General features: G+C 52.0%; 1 long non-coding RNA gene across 1 annotated transcript; it reads right to left on the bottom strand.

The window, feature by feature from the left end:
- Nucleotides 1–14,612: 14,612 nt before the first annotated feature.
- LOC116587693 lies at nt 14,613–18,285 on the bottom strand. The gene is made up of 4 exons (XR_004284575.1): nt 18,144–18,285; nt 16,788–16,895; nt 15,137–15,163; nt 14,613–14,995 (listed from the first exon to the last, which is right to left on the bottom strand). It is a non-coding gene; the product is annotated as an uncharacterized LOC116587693 (long non-coding RNA).
- Between the last annotated feature and the right edge of the window lie 2,395 nt (nt 18,286–20,680).

Genomic DNA, 20,680 nt, shown 5'->3' with positions numbered 1-20,680 from the left:
AGCATGAAGAGAGTTGGCATGCTCACCAGACACAGACATGCCGAGCGTTGAGGGGTTATCAGAGCAGGACTCTAGAAGGACGGGGATCCATACATTAAGGCTCTAAGCTAAATGAAAGTATGCAAAATGCAAGAAAAATGGCTCATACAGGGCTAGGGATGGAGACTCCAAGAACGTATCAAAAGGTACTGCTATAAACAAAAACACTGACCAGACCAGAAATACAGAAAACCCCTGGGCCCATCAGTAGACAGGACACAGCTGAGGAACGAACGGCTCAGAGACTTGAAGGTATGTCCATAGAAATGCCCAACTGAAATGCAAACAGAGAAAATCATTAAAAAAAAAAAAAAACAGAACAGAATATAAAAGAATTACAGGACAGCTTTAAAATATTAGCAAATACGTCATTATAGTACCAGAAGGACAAATAATAGAGCTCAAAAGACATCTGAAGTCATGACAGCCAAGAATCATCAATCAACAGGGAAATACAAATCAAAACCACAGACAAAGGTTGATATCCAGGATCTATAATGAACTCCTCAAACTCAACAGACACAAAACAGACAATCATATCAAAAAATGGGCAGAAGATATGAACAGACACTTCTCCAATAAAGACATACAAATGGCTATCAGACACATGAAAAAATGTTCATCATCACTAGCCCTCAGGGAGATTCAAATTAAAACCACATTGAGATACCACCTTACACCAGTTAGAATGGCCAAAATTAGCAAGAGAGGAAACAACATGTGTTGGAGAGGATGTGGAGAAAGGGGAACCCTCTTACTCTGTTGGTGGGAATGCAAGTTGGTGCAGCCACTTTGGAGAACAGTGTGGAGATTCCTCAAGAAATTAAAAATAGAGCTTCCCTATGACCCTGCCATTGCACTACTGGGTATTTACCCCAAAGATATAGATGTCGTGAACAGAAGGGCCATCTGTACCCCAATGTTTATAGCAGCAATGGCCACGGTCGCCAAACTGTGGAAAGAACCAAGATGCCCTTCAACGGACGAATGGATAAGGAAGATGTGGTCCATATACACTATGGAGTATGATGCCTCCATCAGAAAGGACGAATACCCAACTTTTGCATCAACATGGACGGGACTGGAAGAGATTACGCTGAGTGAAATAAGTCAAGCAGAGAGAGTCAATTATCATCTGGTTTCACTTATTTGTGGAGCATAACAAATAGCATGGAGGACAAGGGGAGTTAGAGAGAAGGGGGTTGGGGGAAATTGGAAGGGGAGGTGAACCATGAGAGACTATGGACTCTGAAAAACAATCTGAGGGTTTGAAGTGGCGGGGGGGTGGGAGGTTGGGGTACCAGGTGGTGGGTATTATAGAGGGCACGGATTGCATGGAGCACTGGGTATGGTGCAAAAATAATGAATACTGCTATGCTGAAACAACAACAACAACAAAAAAAAACCACAGTGAGATCTCCCCTCATACCTGTCAGAATGGCTCAATCAACAACCCAGGACACAGTAGGTGTTTCGAGGAGGCAGAAAGAGAGGAAGCGTCGCGTGCTGTTGGTGGGCATGGAAACAGGTGCCGCCATCGGGAGACCACTATGGAGGTTCCCAAGAAGTTAAACATGAAACTACCCCGTGATTCAGCAATCAAGGAAAACAACTCCTGAAATTTATTGATGGAAAACAAACCACAGATCCGGGAAACTCCAGAAAATACTACCCAGCAGGATGAACAGTGAGCTCAAAAGACATCTGAAGTCATGACAGCCAAGACACACACACACAGGCGCACTTTGGCATAAGACAAGTCACATTTAAACTATGGAAAGATAAAGACAAAGAAAAAATCTTTAAATAAATCTGAGGGGGAAACCCCAGCCTACCTGAATAGGAACAAGGATATAAATTATAACTAAATTTTCTTCAGAAACCACACGAGCAAGAAAAGAGTGGGATGAAATATTAGAAGTGTAGGTATAAAAAATCCACCAAACTAGAATTCCATATTCAGAATAATTATCCTTCTAAAGTAAAGTAGCAATAGCAAATGTCTTGGAGAATCCAAAAGCAAAGGAAGGCTCATGAACGTGCCCTCAGATAAGAAGCGTAAAAGAAGGTAATTCGCAATACCTTATTTGTCTTATTTTTAAGTGATCTGGAAGATAACGTGTTTACATTATACTATGAGTAGCAACAATGTATCAGGAGCAGCAGCACATGGATAATGAAATAAATGGCACAAGTAGGACCGAAGGGAATACTTTGTTACAAGAAGCCTACAGCACCCACAAAGGGGTCCGGTGGTATTCATGGATTTGTATTCCATGAAAATTCATGTTGCAAACTCTAAGACATCAAATAAAAATGTTTATAAGAGAAGTATAAATGATATATTAAGATAGGAGATAAAATCACATCATAAAATGCTTAAAACCCGAGAAGGCAGAAAAGTAGGAAAAAAACGGAGATAGAGAACAAGTACAGTAAAGAGGAAATAGCTGGAAACACAGCAGATATTAATCTAAATATGCCAGTAATCAATCACTTTATTTTTTTTTAAGATTGTATTTATTTATTTGAAAGAGAGAGTCAGAGAGAGAGGACACAGCGGGGTGAGGGTCAGAGGGAGAAGCAGGCTCCCCGCTGAGCAGGGAGCCTCATGCGGGGCTCGATCCCGGGACCCTGAGACCATGGCCTGAGCCGAAGGCGGACGCTTCACTGTCTGAGCCCCCCAGGCACCCCGGTCGTCAATCACTTTAAATGTGAAGGGTCTGGAAACACCTGCTGAAAGAGGAACTTCAAGAACGGAGGATAAAGTAAGATGCGACGCCTGCTGTCTACACAAGAGCTTTGGAAGGTAAGAGCTTTCGCCACAGGTTAAAAGCAGGAGGACGGCGAAAGATCTCGCGTGAACACTAAGCGAAGGACCGCTGCATCGGCTACACTGGTTTTAGAGAAAACAAACTTCAGAAGAAAAATTGGGGGGAATCAAATCCAACAGAAGCACAAGGAGAAGCAGGCGCCCTGCTCCCTGGAGGCATCGACACCCCTTCCCAGCCAACCGATTACAAAAGCACCTGCCGGGTTAGAGCTGGTCTGCCCAGAACTATTGGTCAACTTGACTTCATGAACACTTCTGGAACACCGCATCCAACAGGCCCACAGCGTGCACCCCGCAGACCACACCACAGGTTTGCCCGTAAAACAAAACTCAACAATTCTTATTTTAGTCTAAAAAACCCTTGTATCTGTTTTTACCAGGCACAAATGCAAGTGACACAGAGAATCCACAATTCCCATCAAAACGTGCGAACTTGAACACCGGCCATCTGACGTCTTACAACCTCCCCCAGCGTTCACGGTCATGTGTCCCATGAAATCAGCCCACAGCACCGGGGAGAGCCTGGCCGTAACCCCAGTGCCCGGGACCCACAGCCACATCCTTCCGTTCTCTGACAGGTGCAGCCGAGCCGTCCACAAAGCAGCTCACCGTCCCCTCAGTGGGTCGGGGAAGCAGCCAGGAGCCAACACACTTCCTCGGTCTAAATGTGCTTCTAAATGTGCTAAAAGTTAAATCTTCTGCCGTGAAAGTCACATGAATATAAATCGAGTTTCCGACATAGCCTCTGCCGTCTTCATCTGACATTGAAGACACTCACACTTGTTTCCTAAGTCCTGAGGGCAACAAAAGCGTGACTTCTAACCTAGAAGAGGCTAATGATCTTAGTTGTGAGTTAAATTCAGAATTGTATAGCAAAGTAATAATGGTCTGTTCATCTAAACATTATTGATTTTTAAATCCCTTTCACGTACGTGAATTAGGACACCAAGCTTACCCCTCGCCTTCTTGAAGCTGTTGTTAGTTTTGTTCTAGCAAACTAAGCTCCGGGTTAGGTTCAGTCCATGGTTCTCACCTGCCGTGAGGGTGAGTTCAAGCGAACGTTTAACCGTCTGAGCCCCGGCTATGCTGATCTGGGTCTATTCTGTGCACGGGGGAGTCACGTTTCAGGCGGAGCCAGGTGTGGGTTTACATACGGAATGAGGAGAGCCCTCTTGTGGCTTCCCCTGGCCCTGCAGCCCCCCCGGGCTTCTGTCCACGCTTCCTCCACCAGGAAGCCCGCCGGATTCTGCTGGAGTCCTCGCTGCCGTGCAGCTACAAACCTGAGCTCCTAGTGGCTTGTCTTTCAGTTCCACGGATCTTTATTCTATGTTCATCTCTTGAGCCTTTCAGTTTTCTTTTTCTCAAGCTTCAGGCGTTACATTTTTGTATTTCTAGAGTTTCCATTTGGCTCTTTCCGGTAACTTCCATTTCTCCACTTGGTTCTGCTGTTTCCTCCATATTTATCTTTTCCTCTGAATCAGTAAGCATGTTGTAAAGCTGCTTTAGAGTCCGTTTTTGGTCAATCTAACATCTATGCTTCTCTTTTCTTCTTCACGGAACACATTTTCCTGTTTCTATGCCTAACTAGTGACGTTTGTAATCGCTTATCCGTTTTGGTTAGATTAAGGACGTAGCCAATGCTTCTCAGTAGAAAGCCTGGGCTGTTCGTCCTTCCTCTAAGAGTGCTGAGTTCTTCAAAGGACCAGCGGTGCCCAAGGGATGTGACCCAGGCAGCGCAGTACCAGACTGGACCCAGAAGTGACGGACTCCCGCATGCAGCACCCTCAAGTCTCCGCACCCCAGCGTCTTCCCTCCCAACTGGGCGGCGTCCACACCCACACGTTCCATCCCCCTTCCTGTGGCGTAAGACCCTGCTGCTCTGAGCGCAGTACCCATAACCTCGGAGGTGAGCCCCTTGACCGCTGTGTGGTCATGGAGGTCACCCTGACCGGGGCCTCTGAGCCCGGAAAGCTGGCCGGGCTGAGCTGATGTGCGGGAAATAGAAAACGCACACGCCGTTTGTAGGCTCCGGACACGAGAGAAACATAAAGTGTCTTCATGTTCGTTGCACGCCGAAATGCTCATGTGTGGGATATATGGTGTTAAATGAGACATATTATTAAATTAATACCACCAATGACTTTCCACGGTCCCCACTGTGGCAGCGGGAAGATCTAGATGAACCTGTGGACCCCTGGACTCCTGCTAGGGGTCCTGACCCACGTGGCTCTCCAAGAGTGCGTCACAGACGCGTTAGGAAGGAATGAGGAGGGATCATCGGTGACCGTCTCCATCGAAGACCAGGCGTGGAAGCCCAGAGCTGGCAGGGTGGCTTTCCAAAACGGGTTCAGTGGAAAGATTTGGGTACATGAAATTTTTAAACACATCACTGAACCCGTTCACCCTCTGTCTCTCCGATCCTTTCCCCACCCGCCATCCGGCCTCCTGGAACACTCCCCGCCCCCCGGTGGCTCCCTACGCTGCTGTGACCCCCCTCCAATGCCCCATGACCTCGGGGCCTGTCCCTTCCACCTGGTCTCCAGAATCCAAGTCCTCAGGCCGTTTGTCCCCAGCGTGGGCTGGAGCCAGCAGGGTCAGTGAGGAATTGTGCCCACATGCTGCCCCGGGGAGTCTGAAGTCAGAGCGAAGTTAGCCGTCTGTCTGTCCCTCTCCAACCGTGCTGTCCGGCTCCGGACCAGCTCTTAGGAAAACTGCAGTGAGGTCACGACCCCGGGATCGTCCTGCGCGGCTGGTCTGCAAGGGAGCGTTGTAGCAGGGCTCTGGGGCACGCACACACACACGGCCCGGCCCCCGGCCCCCAGCCCCGATAGCAGCACAGACAGCACGGGGAGAAGGGGACCCCCGTGGACGGGGTCGGTGCTCTTCCTGCCACCCGGGCAGCTGTGGGCCCGTCGTGCCCCACAGAGGCTCAGACGGAAGCCAGTCTCGGCTCAGGGAGATGGTGCCGACGCAACCACCCTGACTACCTGGAGAGGCGGCGCCCCTTTGGGGAAGTTGGCCTGGTTTTGTCTCGCTGCCATTGACTGTGTCTCCCTGTGCTCAGGGAGAAGGAACTGCACCGCGCCAGGGCCCAGCCACACGACCCAGACTCACAGAGCACTGCGTGTGCTTGCCGTGCGCGGCGGCCACCCATGGACGGGGTCGGACGCCGGAGGCTCCGCAGGCAGGAAGCAACGAGCCTTTTCCACTCCCGCACCGCGTTTTATTCATTTCAGTTTTTACCCAAGCCTGGCTCAGGAGTAAAGTATTCAAAGCCTTGGTCAAAGCTTGAAATTGAATCCTGTGGAAATTCTCTGGGGCCGGCTGGTTTTGGGTGGCGGCCGGCTGGGCTTTCGGTAGTTTCCACCATCCACATTCCGTTCGCCTTGGCGCACCCTGGCCACGTCGGTGAGGACGAGCGGGTGCCAGGCGTCCGGCTCGGACGAGAAGGAGGCGGGGAGGAAGGTGTCCACGGACGCGTCAGGGAATCGGGGGCTCAACACGGAAGCCGGCCCCACAGGCACGGCTCACGTGAGACTAGTTCTCTGAGCCTCAGGACGGGCTAACTTGGTCCAAAGCCCTGACACCCTCCAGGAAACATAAAGCACCTGGGCTGCTCATGGCCATCACGCAGTGGAAGCAGCTGAACGAGAAGACTGTTGCCGATGGGCCACGGGCTGGCCACGGGCTGACCGCCGGCCCACGCGCGGCCCGCTCCCCTGCTGGAGGTCCAGGCAGCCGGTACAACACGGACATCTGGTCCCGGGCAGTCTCAGAAGCCAGAAGCCAGTCTCCCCCAGTTAAAGCACCCCTTCTCCACTCAGGCTTCACTGGGGTTCCACCCCCCCGGCCAGCTCCCTCTACCTTCTCCGGGGCTCTTCACGCTCGAGGCGGTCCCTCCAGCAGTGAGGGGGCTGTCTGGTGCCCCTGGCGGGAAAGAGCCCCACGGCCAGCTTGTTTGCCTTAAACGGCCCCTCGCTCTCTGGCTCCTGGTGCTGACGCTACGAAAACATGACCCTGGGGTCCAGGCGAAGCCTGAGTGTGCATGGAGAGGGTGTGGGCAGGGAACACACGGGAGAAGCCAGACTCACTCGGCCCCCGTGTCCCCTCCATCCTCATAGGGAAACATCTGGAGAGGCCTTCCGGGGCCGAACCCAGGTTTCCCCACAGATGCCCGTACAGGAGCTGACGGGGTTTAGCCACAGTCTCCCACATGCTGGGAGCCGGAGGAACGGAGGCCCCAGACCCAGGCCTGCAGCGGGGGACGACACAGGGGCGTCTGCATGGACGGCCTCCAGCCTCTCCTGGCGGAAAACACGCTGCCCAAGGATCGTCCTCTGGGGGTGCTGGGGAGGGCGACGACCCACACACACCGAGACTCCCGTGCAACGTCCGCCGGCGTGTCTGTGGGGAAGACTCTGGAACATCTCCTGTTACCACCATGGAGAGCTCTGGGCTTTATGCCAGGGGCTGCGTTTCTGGGCACAGCCATGGCTCCCGCCTCCCCCCGAATCCAGAATGTGCCAAGTCTGTGGCTTCCCCTTGGGCTCCTAAGAAAGTCTGAGGAGACATGAGACATTAGTGCCCGTTGGCCGTCTGGCGGCCGGAGCGCCGGGCCCGACCTCTCCCGCGAGGAGCCGGAGACACGGCGTCCTCTAGTGCGCGAGTGTCTTCCAGACGTTCCGTCAGAGCTCTGCGGTGACACTGCGACCAGCTGCCTCGTCGTTCATAATTAAAAAAACTTCTAAGAAGCCGTGTGCGGCGTATGTCCCACTGGAGTCCTTTTCCGTCAGCGATCCTGGGGCAAACAGTAGCCGATGAGTTCGGGAGTTCTTGTTAAAATTCCCCAAGCACGTGTGACCCCAAGCGTCGCAGGGACCTCCTCCGCCCAGCAGGCCCGGACGGCCGGTCAGGAGTCGGTCCCTGAGCGCGCAGGAAGCCCACCGGGGCGGCTCGTGGGGCAGCGAGTGCCGACCCACGAGCAGAATGAAGGAGAAGGGGCCGGTGACGCGGGGAGCCGGCGGCCGGACCCGACAGTGTCGCACAGTCCACGGAACTCGGAAGGGGCCACGGGTCGAAAAGGAGGGAGACGGAGCATCGGGGGGAGGTCACGGCCGCGGAAGGACGGACACGTCCGCCAGGTGACAGGAGGACAGGGAGAAGGCAGGGCTGGCAGGGAGGCCTGGTTTGGAACGGACGCGCCTGCCGTGCTGAGAGGAAGCGGCTGTGGATTCTCCCGTCCAGAACCAATCCTTGACGAGAGTCCATGGAAACCAACCGGCAGACACGGGCCGCCGGCGGCTGGCTGCCGGCTCGGGGACACGGGGCGCGGCTCCGGGCAGAAGCTTTAAATCGAGTCCTCGGTGTGGGGAGTCACGTGACCCCCACGGGGGCCGCCCACGTTCCTCGACACCAGCCCCTGCAGAAGGCGCGTTCCCAGACCCTCGGAGAGCCTGTGCCCGCGGCAGAGACGCTCCACGCGGCCCCATCCTGGACACCTGCTGGGCTTGCTGGCCCGTCTCGGCGACTCCGCGCTCCTGCTCACCACGGGTTCTTGGGCGGCACGAGCGAAACACACACGGGAAGGTGACAGGTAGGAGCGTGACCAGAACGGTAGCTACGTCAGCTGGAAACCAGCTGCACATTCCAGTGGGAAGACGGCGGCTGTCAGGCCGCGCGTAAAACACCGGCGCAATCCGTGCCGGCTAGCCGGACGCGATGAGGAAATAAATAAAAAGTAAAACAGTATCAAAACTTAAAAAAAATAATAAAAAACACTTGTCTGCGGCTAAAATAATGCATACGTTAAATGTCAGGCACATAAGCTTCAAGTAGGTATAAAATCACAGCGCGAAGGCGTGCGTCGAGCTACACCCCGTGAGATGCGGCCCACGGAACAGACAAGAAAATGAGCTCGTCTGTCAGGAAAGGAGCACGGATGCCAGTGGGACCGGACGGCCCAGGGAGGGAGAGTGAAGGCCTCCACCGTGCCCAGCTGGCCCCACATGTGGTCCCAGGTTCAGAAACAGGTTCGGCCCCCTCAGTCCGGCCCTGCAGGTGCCCAGTTCCCATTCTCAGCAGCACAGGAACCCGCGGGGGCTCTTGCTCTGGTGCCAGGCGCTGCTGGTGAGTCCACGGTGCCTCCAGCTATAGCCCCGTTCTCGGCTGGGACGAGCCCTTGGTGCCAGCGTACTGCCCGTGCCCCGGGAAATCTGCACACCTGCTCCCAGGACCCACGTGTGTTGTGCTACACAGGAAACAGGAGGCACAGTTAGGGCTGCTAACGGGTCAGCCTCCGACGGGGAAGTTGATGATCCTGGATTATCCGACACAGTCACAAGGGTCCTAGAAAGGGAGCGGCACGCCCAGGGACAGCATCTTGAGAAACACTCTGCCGGCATTCCCTGACTTTGCAAACAGAAGGGCCATGAGCCCAGGGCTTCTGGCAACTTCCAGCATCTGGAGCCTCCAGAGAGGAACACAGCCCTACGGACACCTTGGTTTTCTCCTCTAAGGACTATTTCAGACTTCACAGCTGCAAGATAGTAAGTTCAGAAGAATTGTGTGAGCCGCTAAGTCTAGAAATTTGTGACAGTAGCCACAGGAGGCCGAGAGGGCCCCGTCCTTGGGCTGTGTCTGTGTCCGCCTCAAGGATGACAGTCTAGACCCCGTCCCTCACCCGGAGTCGTCCTTGGGGCTGGTGGTCTCTCTTCCTCACTCTGGGCGTCCATGCGGGACCTGCCCAAACGTGCAGGACAGGCTTCACAGAAGGCCCGGGGGGACACGAGCGACAGAGCCTCAGCGGACCTGGGAGCCGGCTCAGTCCACTGTGAGGGCAAAGAGGGTGACTCAGGAGGACTCGGGACCCCGGGCTTGATCCTGGTGATTTGCTTGTTGGGTTACGAAGAGAAGGGCCAGCAGCCCATCCACCGGCATTTTAGGATCTGCTTCCTGGGAAGTTCTACGGGACTTCCAGACTCGTGCGTGTGGCAGAAAAGCAGAGAAAGGAGTGAGAACAGAGGGGTGTGTGGCGACAGGACTTGTGGGGGCTGCGAAGCTCGGGGCAGAGCCAGACGCTCTGGCAGGAGACACTGGGCTGGAGCCCACCAGCCGCGCCCACGTGGACCCGGCAGTGCCAAGCAGTCATCCCAGGACTCGGGCCATTACCGCCCTGAGGAGATCACAACCACAGCCCCTGGTTCCTCGGGCTTCTGGAAATTAGGGGCTCAGCAGGGCAGTGAAGCAGGTGTGTGCTGTGCCCCTGCCACCTTCCCAAGCCTCCTCTGCTCTCGGCCGGGCCAGGCATCCTGTGTGCCCAGATGCAGGCACCTGCCTCCCTCTGCTTCTTGGATCCAGGGGTCTCCGGAGCCCCAGAGGCCAGCTCAGCCAGGGAGGGGTCAGCTGAGAGATCTCAGGAGGCCCATGGACAAGTGCCCCAGTCCACATCCTTCAGAGGCACCACCTGCCAGGCCGCAGGGGACTCGGGCCTCCCTGTGCAAGCGGCCCCCTGGGAAGAGGCTCCGGGACTGGCCCTTCCTCCCGTCCTGTTTGGCTCCGTCCCCTCCACTCCCACTGCCTTTGATCAGCTCCCGGGTCGGCCAGCCCAGCTGGTTCCCAAGGGACAGCCAGAAGCTCGGCTTTCAGAAGGCAAGAGTTCTCCAGGCCCTCCCACGAGGCCAGCCCCACAGGCAGTCGCACCTGACCCACGGGCAGTTGGGGGCTCATCCCAAAGAGAGGCAGAGGGTCGGGTGAGAAACGGATTCAGGGAGACCGATGGCCGGCCGAGAGCGTGGGGAGCCGGGCCCTGGGGCTGCCTTCGTCCCGGAGAAGAGAATCTACCTTTCAATGAAAATGCTGGTCTGCGGTCCCCAACATTGCCCCGAGGCTCCGTCTGCACCCCAGTGGGCTCAGGGGATGCCACGGGTATTTCAAACTGAGAAATACGGCGGCATCTGTCTGTGGAGGGGTTACCCTGAGGTCATTCACTGCCAGCGCCCTCCCGTGACGGCGCGTCCGTGTTTTCTGCAGCGGCCGTGATGAAGAGGCTCGCGCAGAAGTGAGGACATCGGCGTGGCGGTGCCGCAGCTCGAGGAGTCACGCTGCGCTCAAGCGGACGCAAACGCGCTAGTCGCCGAACCGGCTGCTTCGTAAAAGGACCCGTTGGGTATTTGCTTGTCCTCGGGGCGTCAGGAGGAAGCATCGTGGCAGCTCACAGGGTGTTGGGGACGGAGGAACCGGGGGCTTCTGTTCTGTCACGTGAGGGAAAGGCCTGGCACCCGGAGGCCACCGGCGCGAGCAGAGTGGGCAGTTCACTGAGGTTAGGCAGGGTGAACGGCCGCCGCTCTGGGGAATCCGAAGAGGCCGCCGGTGGCCGTGCGCGCCACTATGAGCTCCCGATTCGGCCGAGGAGACAAGGACGATCCCCGCACGCAGATGGGCTCCGCGGCGCTCGACGGCGGCCGCCCCCAGCCTCGCTCCGGGCCTCAGCGGCTTTTCCGCGGCCTCCCCGAGAGCCGCCACCGCTGCGGGGGAGTCTGGGCAGCGGCGGGAGCTCTTTCCCGCTGAGTTTCACAGGGTGTCTGGCCCGGAGGAGAGGCCAGATCACCTCCGCATGTCAGGGACAGTGTCCTGCTTCAGTGACAGCGGGAGAGACCGTGTCCGCGGGCCGACAAAGCCTAATCGTTTCCACGGAGCCCAGAGCGGCTGGGGAGGGACACCCCAAATTGCCAGATAATTTGTGGGCAGAAACGTGTTTCCCGGATCGCATACGTGCCTGTTCCCTCCTTCGGGCGCGCCCGCAGCCAGACACCGCCTGCCTTCACGCCCCAGACGTGTGCTGCTCTAACATCGGCTAATTCAGCCCACACGGTTCTCGTTGATCAGTCTGGCCGGGACCGGTGTGAGGCCTGGCAACCACGGGGGCAGAGAGGACTGTCTCAGTTGCCTCAGCGTGCTCTGGGCGGCGGCGGAGGGAGGCAGTATGAGTCGCCCCGGCTCCCGTCCGGGCGGCGACAGGCCGCGATGCCACCGGAGGAGAGCGAAGGGAGCTGTGGGCACGGCGGCACTGCGCTCCCGGCCAGCCGGGGGCAAGCGCAGGGCACCACGCCGCGCCGGCCGCGGGACTCCACGCGGCCAGTGCGTCCAGCTCCTGATTTCAGCACGCCGTGGCAACGTTACCATCCTTCCAAAGCGGCTCTTCCCTCCAACCGCGCACATGTTGAGAAATAAACTCTTCCTTGCTTACTCCTTTTTATTTACACAAAGCAATGCAGGTGCCAGATGACACGATCCGTCCCACTAAAAACCCAAGAACCTAAAATGCGAGCAACTCTTCGAGGTCACGTGCCCCAGCTCCTTGCATTAAAGACCCTTATTGCCAGGATCAAAACTCTCTTTCTGGGGCACTTGGGTGGCTCAGTGGGTTAAAGCCTCTGCCTTTGGCTCAGGTCATAATCCCAGGGTCTTGGGATCGAGTCCCGCATCGGGCTCTCTGCTCTGCAGGGAGTCTGCTTCCTCCTCTCTCTCTGCCTGCCTCTCTGCCTACTTGTGATCTCTGTCTGTCAAATAAATAAATAAAATCTTTAAAAAAAAAAAAAAAACTCTCTTTCTGGAAAACCGGGCTCCTTCCTCTTGGAGGTAACGCATCCTGCTAAGAGCAGTATTCACGACGTGAAGCCTCCGTCCCAGGACAAAGCCGGCTGTGAGCGGCGGGAATGCCACAGACCCAAGGCCCAGAACAGGTGCCCTGCAGGAGACAGACACGGACTTCAGGGCTTTTCTAGTTGTGTGCACTAATTATTGTAAGGAAAATCAAATCGAAGTAAAAGAATCGTCACATGGACTTGCCAGCTCTGTCCTTAACCACCTATGTTATGGGAAGGAAGGAAGGTCGGTCAGGCCAGAAATTTAATCTGAGAATCTGGTGCAGTTGCTAATAGGGTAGAAACACTCAGTTTCTGGATAGAAATACCCCCCCAAATTGGCTATTATTATCAAACTGTTAAGTAAATACTTCCTGACACTCTTCCTCCACACGACACTATTGGGTGAGTGTCAGATTTCCTGTGGCTTTCACCATGAGGACTCAGTTCTTTGGCTGAGATGAGCACATCTTGCTGGCTTTGTGCTTTGAACATTCCTAGAAAAACAAACAAAAAACCACGCTCCTGTTTCTATCTCTAGGAGCCTTTGGGTTGGCCGCAGATGAAAGCTGTCTGCGCTTCAGTCTAATGGGATCTGGTTTACACAGTCCTTCTCTATTGGTCGTATTTCTGCTGACTTAACCCCCAGGAGCTCCCGAGAGTACTCTCCCTGCTTTGAGGAGAAGGAATGGTGTCAGCAGGGGCTGGGGATTTGGAGGTACCGGCCTGGAGGAAAACACTCCCCCGGGCTGACCCTGCCCCGACCCTCCACGAGAGTCAGGGATTGTGTCCTGATTCTTAGATGTGCAGCTGGAAAACCAGAAGACCGGAGGCTCCGGAAGGTCAAACCAGGTCAACGGAGACACCCCTCGCATTTCACCATGACAGCCAGTCGGGGCGGCCCCGGAGACCACTGAGGGCCAGAGCTCTAACCACACGCCTGGTCATCCCAGCACCTAAAGTGAGAATGTACAGACCTACGGACGCAGGCTGTCCATCTACCTCTACAGAGATGGGGACCTGATGGCTTAGTCAGGGCCTTGGAGGGAGAGAGGTGACAGAAGTGGGAGCTAGAGAAGGGGCTCGTGGCTGCACCTGTGGACTGGGCTCCATCACCTGTGTGGGCACTGTCTCTGTCACTGAGTGATGTGTGCACAGGTGATGTGACCTGTGGCATGGGCCTTTGGAAGTGGAGATCACCTATGGGAGTGAAATTCTTGTTATGACGTGTAATTCCTGTGCTGAGAAGATCCCCTGCAACGAGGAGCACACGCATGCACACCTGAACACACGCGCGCACACCTGAACACGCACACACACACACACACACACACGCACTCACACACACCTGAACACACGCACACACACCTGAACACGCACACACACGAACACATGCACGCACACCTGAACACGCACACACACGAACACACGCACACACACCTGAACACACGCACACACACGAACACACATGCACGCACACACACGAACACACGCACGCACACCTGAACACGCACACACACGAACACACGCGCGCACACCTGAACACGCACACACACGAACACACGCATGCACACCTGAACACGCACACACACGAACACACGCGCGCACACCTGAACACGCACACACACGAACACACGCACACACACCTGAACACACGCACACACACGAACACACATGCACGCACACACACGAACACACGCACGCACACCTGAACACGCACACACACGAACACACGCGCGCACACCTGAACACGCACACACACGAACACACGCATGCACACCTGAACACGCACACACACGAACACACGCACGCACACCTGAACACGCACACACACGCCTGAACACGCACACACACGCACACACGCACGCACACACACCTGAACACACGCACACACGAACACACATGCGCGCACATGGACACACATGCGCGCACACACGAACACACACATGCACACACGCACGCACACACGCCTGAACACACGCACACACGAACACACATGCGCACACGTGAACACACATGCGTGCACACACGAACACACACATGCACGCACGCACGCACGCACCAGTTGCATGGATGACTGACTCACGCACCTGTGCTGTGGCCAGCCCAGTGCCCGCTCAGGGGCTGTGTGGGAGCAGGAGGGATGGGGCCATGAGCCTGGGGCTCCACAGCCCAGAGCTGACAAATCTACTGTGCGACGTCTGACACGTCACATACGGAAACCACTGCCGAGCCCCGCTTGTCCGCCTCCTCTGAGGAAACCGAGTGGCCACCTGCTGACAGGGGGATGCGCTGGACGCCTTTCATCCGGAAAGAATCCTCACCGCCCCGACGTCCGCTGCAGGCAGCCAGCTGGGTGTCCACTTCCCTTGAATTCAGTGACCTGCTTCAGCGGCCGGGGCAGCAACCACAGGGTTTCCCGTGAGCGTCTGGCATCGTCCGCACGCATCCCGTGCGCTGAAGAGAATTGGGTCTCCGCCTCCTCAGCCCATCTTTGGCGTGAGGTCGGGTGTGGAGGTTTCAAAGAGGGCAAACAGCAGCTGCCACCAAGACTGCCTGCTGTAACCAAACCACAAGTTCCCCAGAACCTCCCAGGTCCCTCTCGGGTCATCCCGGGACGCACATCTATTATAATGTGACAGCGGCGTACCTGCACCAAGAAGCGTCAGAAATTTAGGGACAGGTGACACCAGCACCCACGTGCATGGGTCCCCAGAAATATGAAGCATGTGTCCGTGAAGACGCAGGGGTGCCCGCTCTGCTGAGCCTGCTGGTGCCCGGGGAGGAGGACGGGTCAGCAGCGCGTGGAAGCACCTCACGGACTCTGAGTGTTCAAGCTGCTTCCTAAGCTGATGTTTTCCTATTTTAGACTCGATCTGTGGAAGATATTGTCCAAATTTTAACAATATAAAGACATTCCTTGTCATTGAATACATCGTCCTCTTTTTCTGACCCCACAGGATGGTAAAAATTTCCTCCCTAGATAAGTATTTCATTCTGTAACGTTTTAAGCCTTTTTAAAGTTCACCCGCACCCCTCTAAGGAAGGTGGAAAAGACACACTGAGAAAGTGACCCTTTGACAGAATCCACACTCTTCTCCAGCAGGCGATCTGGCCGACAGGAAGAAATCTGCGTCAGCTTCGTGCTTGTTGCACCGACAATAAATGACTGATGAACTAATTACGATTACCAGGCCAGCCGTGTGCACTCGGAGCGTCCGTGGCAAACTGAATTCACAGCCCATTATTCTGAACCCATGAGTCCAAAGAAAGTAAGTCGATAATTTCAAGTTTCTATTTGGAGATGTAAGTCACAAACATTAAACAAAGAAAGAAACTAAAGTGCACACCATGACTATGGAAGCATTTTGCGAATGCACGTTGTCTCTGCTTCGGAAGAGAAAGTAAGGAAAAGGGCGTCCCTTTCAAATGTGCTGGTTTCTAACGACTTTGAACGCTGACTCTCTGCAGACAGTGACGACCCAGGGTAATTCTTCTGGCATCAGATGAAGAATTCATAGTGGAGTGTTTACATGTTTAATACTTGTAAAATATTCAGCTATAAATACCATTTCCCATAATAATCATACAATTTAGGAAAGCAAGTAGGGTTTAAAAGTCCTTTGGGGCTTTAAATAAACATGTATGCTTTAATAAGGAACATCAAAGCTCAGAGTGTCTTCATACAACAAATTATCCTTTTGTTTCTCACATTAAATGTCTAATGATGTTTTCCTGATAAATAAATATTGATTCCAAAGACGAAATGTCCTTTTGGTAAGACTTCAAAAATGTTAGAAAATGTTAGAGGTCAAACACGCAGATGTACACGTGTGTCCGCAGCAACACTATTCACAGAAGCCCCAAACTGAAAAGAACGAATGTCCGTCAACAGAGGAAAGAATAAACACAACGTGGCTACCCGGGCGATATGATGTCATCAAGCCACAAAGAGGAATGACCCAGGCCACCGTGTGGATGGACCTTGAAGACATGACGCTAAGCCAAAGAAGCCAGGCACGAAAATGACATGGTGTGACCTCACTAATATAGAATGACCGGAGGGCAGACTGGTGATTGTCAGGGTTGGGGCAGCAGAAAAGGGGACTCCTCCTTCTAGTTGGTGAAAGTGTTTTGGAACTAGACAGACGTGGTAGGTGCATGACACTGTGAATGCACTAAATGCATTTTATTCACTTTAAAATGGCTAATTTTTTATTTTGTGAACTTCACCTCAGTAAAAAAAAAAAGGAAAAAGGAAAAAAAGAGAGGACCTGAATTGGAAAGGTCATCAGATTGTTCCAAAGGCAGAGGTCTTGTAGCAAGCTGGAGAGTTTGTCGGATGGAGAGCTAGGACACAGGTCCGCGACTGAGCTCGGTCTCTGTAACAGGAGACCGAGAACATTAGCCCTTGAATCCTTGCGCACAGTTGTCTGAAAGGACATCAATGCTCATAGACACACGCACTTTTAACCCTTATAAACATGCAAATGAGCTATACACATGCAACCATGCGTACATCCAAACATGGCGCTAGGAGGCCATGATGAGAGAAGAGTATATACACAGGTTAGAATAGTCTCCTCCCACTCGTGCACTGGGTAATACTTGCAGTCAGGGAAGTAGGTATCTTTGGGGTGGTAACTTGTAGACAACACTAAAATGACTTCTCCAGCTAAAGCCTTTCTAGGATTACAAAATACCTTTGCTATATTTTGGATGGCCAATGGATCTCTATTAATGATTGTTTGAGAACAATATTGATTCATAATTGTGTCATCTTCTAATATTTTGAGAATTGTTCCTTTATCATGGTCTTCAGATGGAATAAATACAAAATCTTAGGACTAAAAAACATTTGGTTTTGGTTTCTAATCATTTACATATGTAATAATAATCATTTTCAGCTTAATACTAATGGGCTCAATAAATTTTTCTTCTTCTTATGAGAACAGGACACTGAGACCAGGTTGGGGTCAGGATCTGCTCTGGGGTCCTGGGAGAGTACACCTGTGGAGCTGGTGAAATGGATTCTATAAAACCAGTGATTGTTCAGAGAACCAGCCTCTGACCCCAAGAAGGATGAGGCTGAAAAGTAAGAAAACCCTGTCATTTCCCCCAGGGCATGAGCCTGTATTTAGTGTTTAATAAATACACTGGAAAGAATAAGGAAAATATGTTTTAGTTTTAAAGCTTCTAGAAGGCCAATGCAAATAGTTAAGCAATAAATGAAAGTCTTTTGATAGTGATGAAAATGATGACGATTATGACAATGATAACTATAATGGTGGTGATGGTGGTGATGACCATGGTGGTGGTGATGACAGTGATGATCATGGTGATGACAATGGTGATGGTGATGGTGGTGGTGATGGTGATGATGATGGTGATGATGGTGATAATGTTGATGGTGATGATGGTGGTGATGACGTTGATGGTGATGATGGTGATGATGGTGGTGATGGTGGTGATGACGGTGATGACTATTGTGATGATGATGATGGTGATGATGGTGATGACGGTGATGACGATGATGACGATGGTGATGGTGATGATGACGATGGTGATGGTGATGATGGTGATGGCGATAATGGTCTAAAAATACAGTGAAAAATGTCTGAGAATATAACCTTTCAAAACATGCCTCAGCTGAAATAAATCAAAGAATTCAAGGCTGAGAGAATAAAGCCATTGGAGAGTCTGGGGAAAATCCCTTCACTTCTCAAAGTCCAGAGTCTTCATTTTCAATAAAGGGGAAAATAACGCCACTTCACACTGCTATAAAAAAAAATAAAGGAGACAGTATGCATGCATTAACAAACATGTCTAATCCACCATTCTAAATGCATTACGAGTAGTAACTCATTCAGATCTTAACAATAAGTGGTCAGGAGCTATTATTATCTTTATTTTACAGACAAGGAAATTGATGAAGAGAAATGATCTGACTTATCCAAGGTCACACAGCAAGTAAGAATGAAGCTGGGATTTGAATCCAGGAAGTTAGACCCCAGACTCTACTATCATCCATCATGCTCGAGGTACAGGAGAAACACGTCTGTACATATCTGTATATATCTATAGAGAGAGAGAGACATACATATAGTTTAGTTATAGATACATATAAAACGTGTGCACTTATATATATATATTTCAGGTATATGTATATGTGTATATGCATGTATATATATATTTCACTTTAGAATTAAGTTGTCCATAAATGATGGTTTTTATTATAATTTATCCCAAATCTACTTGGAACAAGAGAAGGATGCCAAATTTGTGCGGTCTTCTTAATTTCTGTCATTGGCAAGGACACAGACATGCACACACAGAGCCATATAGACTAAAAGCTAAAATATTAACAACAGATTTGATTAGCCTCTCTTGTTCACATGGTTACTAGAGTTTATTTTTCTGAATGCACACAAATACTGTATTTACTGGCATTTGTTTAAAGCTACCCATGAATATCTTGAATTCTTGTCTCTATGTCTGGTTTTATTTTATAAATGGCAGATGTAGCTTTGACCATATAGTGAAATCATAAAACTCAAGATACTTGAGGCCAAAGCAAAGTGCAATTTGTTTCAAGAGACATAGAAGGTGGTGGACGACACCTGAGCCTGTAGTGTTGCCATCTCAAAGAGCAGCCTGCTGAGCGGAGGAAGAAGAAGCAGCAGTGATCACCACCTAGCCTCACATTCCCTTCATCCCTGGCTCAGTGTGCCTGGTGGCATGCCGAGCTCTCAGGAGAGATGTTAGAGGGAAACTGATGGCAATTTCTGGGCAGCACCCAGAAGAGCTGCTGGAACAGCCCTCAAGGTAACTGGGCTCTTCCGTCAGCTGCCTCAGTAGAACCTACAGAAATAAGATAATGAAAGATGAGTGAAAATAGAAAATGAGGGTGTTTAAACTCTTTTCTAAACAGCTTGGGTATAGACTGAGATGGGAAGATACTCTGCTGTCTCTGGGCATGGTAGAGCAGCAGTACACAAACCTGAGGTCGGCTGGCATTTGAGAGTGGGCTGCCAGGGAGACACCCATCGTGAAGCTGCATCCTGAATCAGCTGAAAGGACCTGTCTCCCTGCCCAGCCAGAGCAAGGCCTGGACTACTGACCCCCGACATTCATGCTAATGCTCCCTGGAAGGATCTCTCGGGAGGGAAAACGTAGCCAGCATCTTGTCATGACCCCGGGGAAATACCTGAGCACCTAGACCCAACTCACGGCTTAGAGCACACGCTTCTAAATGCAAATTTATTTTATGATACTAAAAGAATTATAAACAAATAAAACCATTGGCTTTAATCAAGGAATTTGAGAAGTATACAATTCCTTTGAGGATAAGACAAGCATATTTGTCTCACAGAGACACATGAATTGTATGCACCCAAAATTCTTAAGTGACACAATAGAATTACTCTAAATTTACTACTAGAATAACAGAATTCTATTGAATGTTCTCTAAATCTCCAAATATGTTTTTTTTTAATGTGTTGCATAAATCATGATAAAAGAGAAACCAGCATGTGCTCCCAATCTTACTTGAATATTTCTTCGATTGGACCACGTAACGTTGGTTTGGACAATGCACATCATGTGGAATCAATCTCATAACTTACTTGGAATCTTCCCCCAAAATAGGATATACCAATCATTTAATAGTTTAGTGCAGAGCAGTGTAAGTGGAACACCGCCGAACGCATATTTACTTAGAAGAAGGCGACCTGGAGACTCATGCAGGAGGAAGAGCAGCTGTTGAAAAAGAAAGATGACTCTGTGGGTTGGCCGTGGGCTACCGGCCTCTGAAGCACGATAGTGCGCGCACATTTCATGCTGCCGCCTGCTCAGCGAGAAGACCTGCCAGCCAGAGGCTCTTCTGGAGCCTCTGCTTGTGTGTTCTCTACCACGCCTTCCTCCAAGTCTGTCAACAGCAGGTTCTGGGCAGTTGCTTTTGGAAACACTTGAGTCTGCTTTTGGCCATTCAGATTTCATACCCATATCTGTTCTCATCTGTGTGGGGACTTTTCTGGTTATTTGTTGCCATTTTGCCCCCAGGAGATCTCATGAACTCCTTTTGTTTCCTTTGCCTTTGGAGACACATCTTGAAAGAAGTTGCTGTGGCTGATATGGAAGAGGTTACTGCCTGTGTTCTCCTCTAGGA

Source organism: Mustela erminea, chromosome 4 (assembly GCF_009829155.1).
Source record: "Mustela erminea isolate mMusErm1 chromosome 4, mMusErm1.Pri, whole genome shotgun sequence".
Classification (NCBI taxonomy): Eukaryota; Metazoa; Chordata; class Mammalia; order Carnivora; family Mustelidae; genus Mustela; species Mustela erminea.
This window is presented reverse-complemented; position numbering and strand designations above follow the sequence as displayed.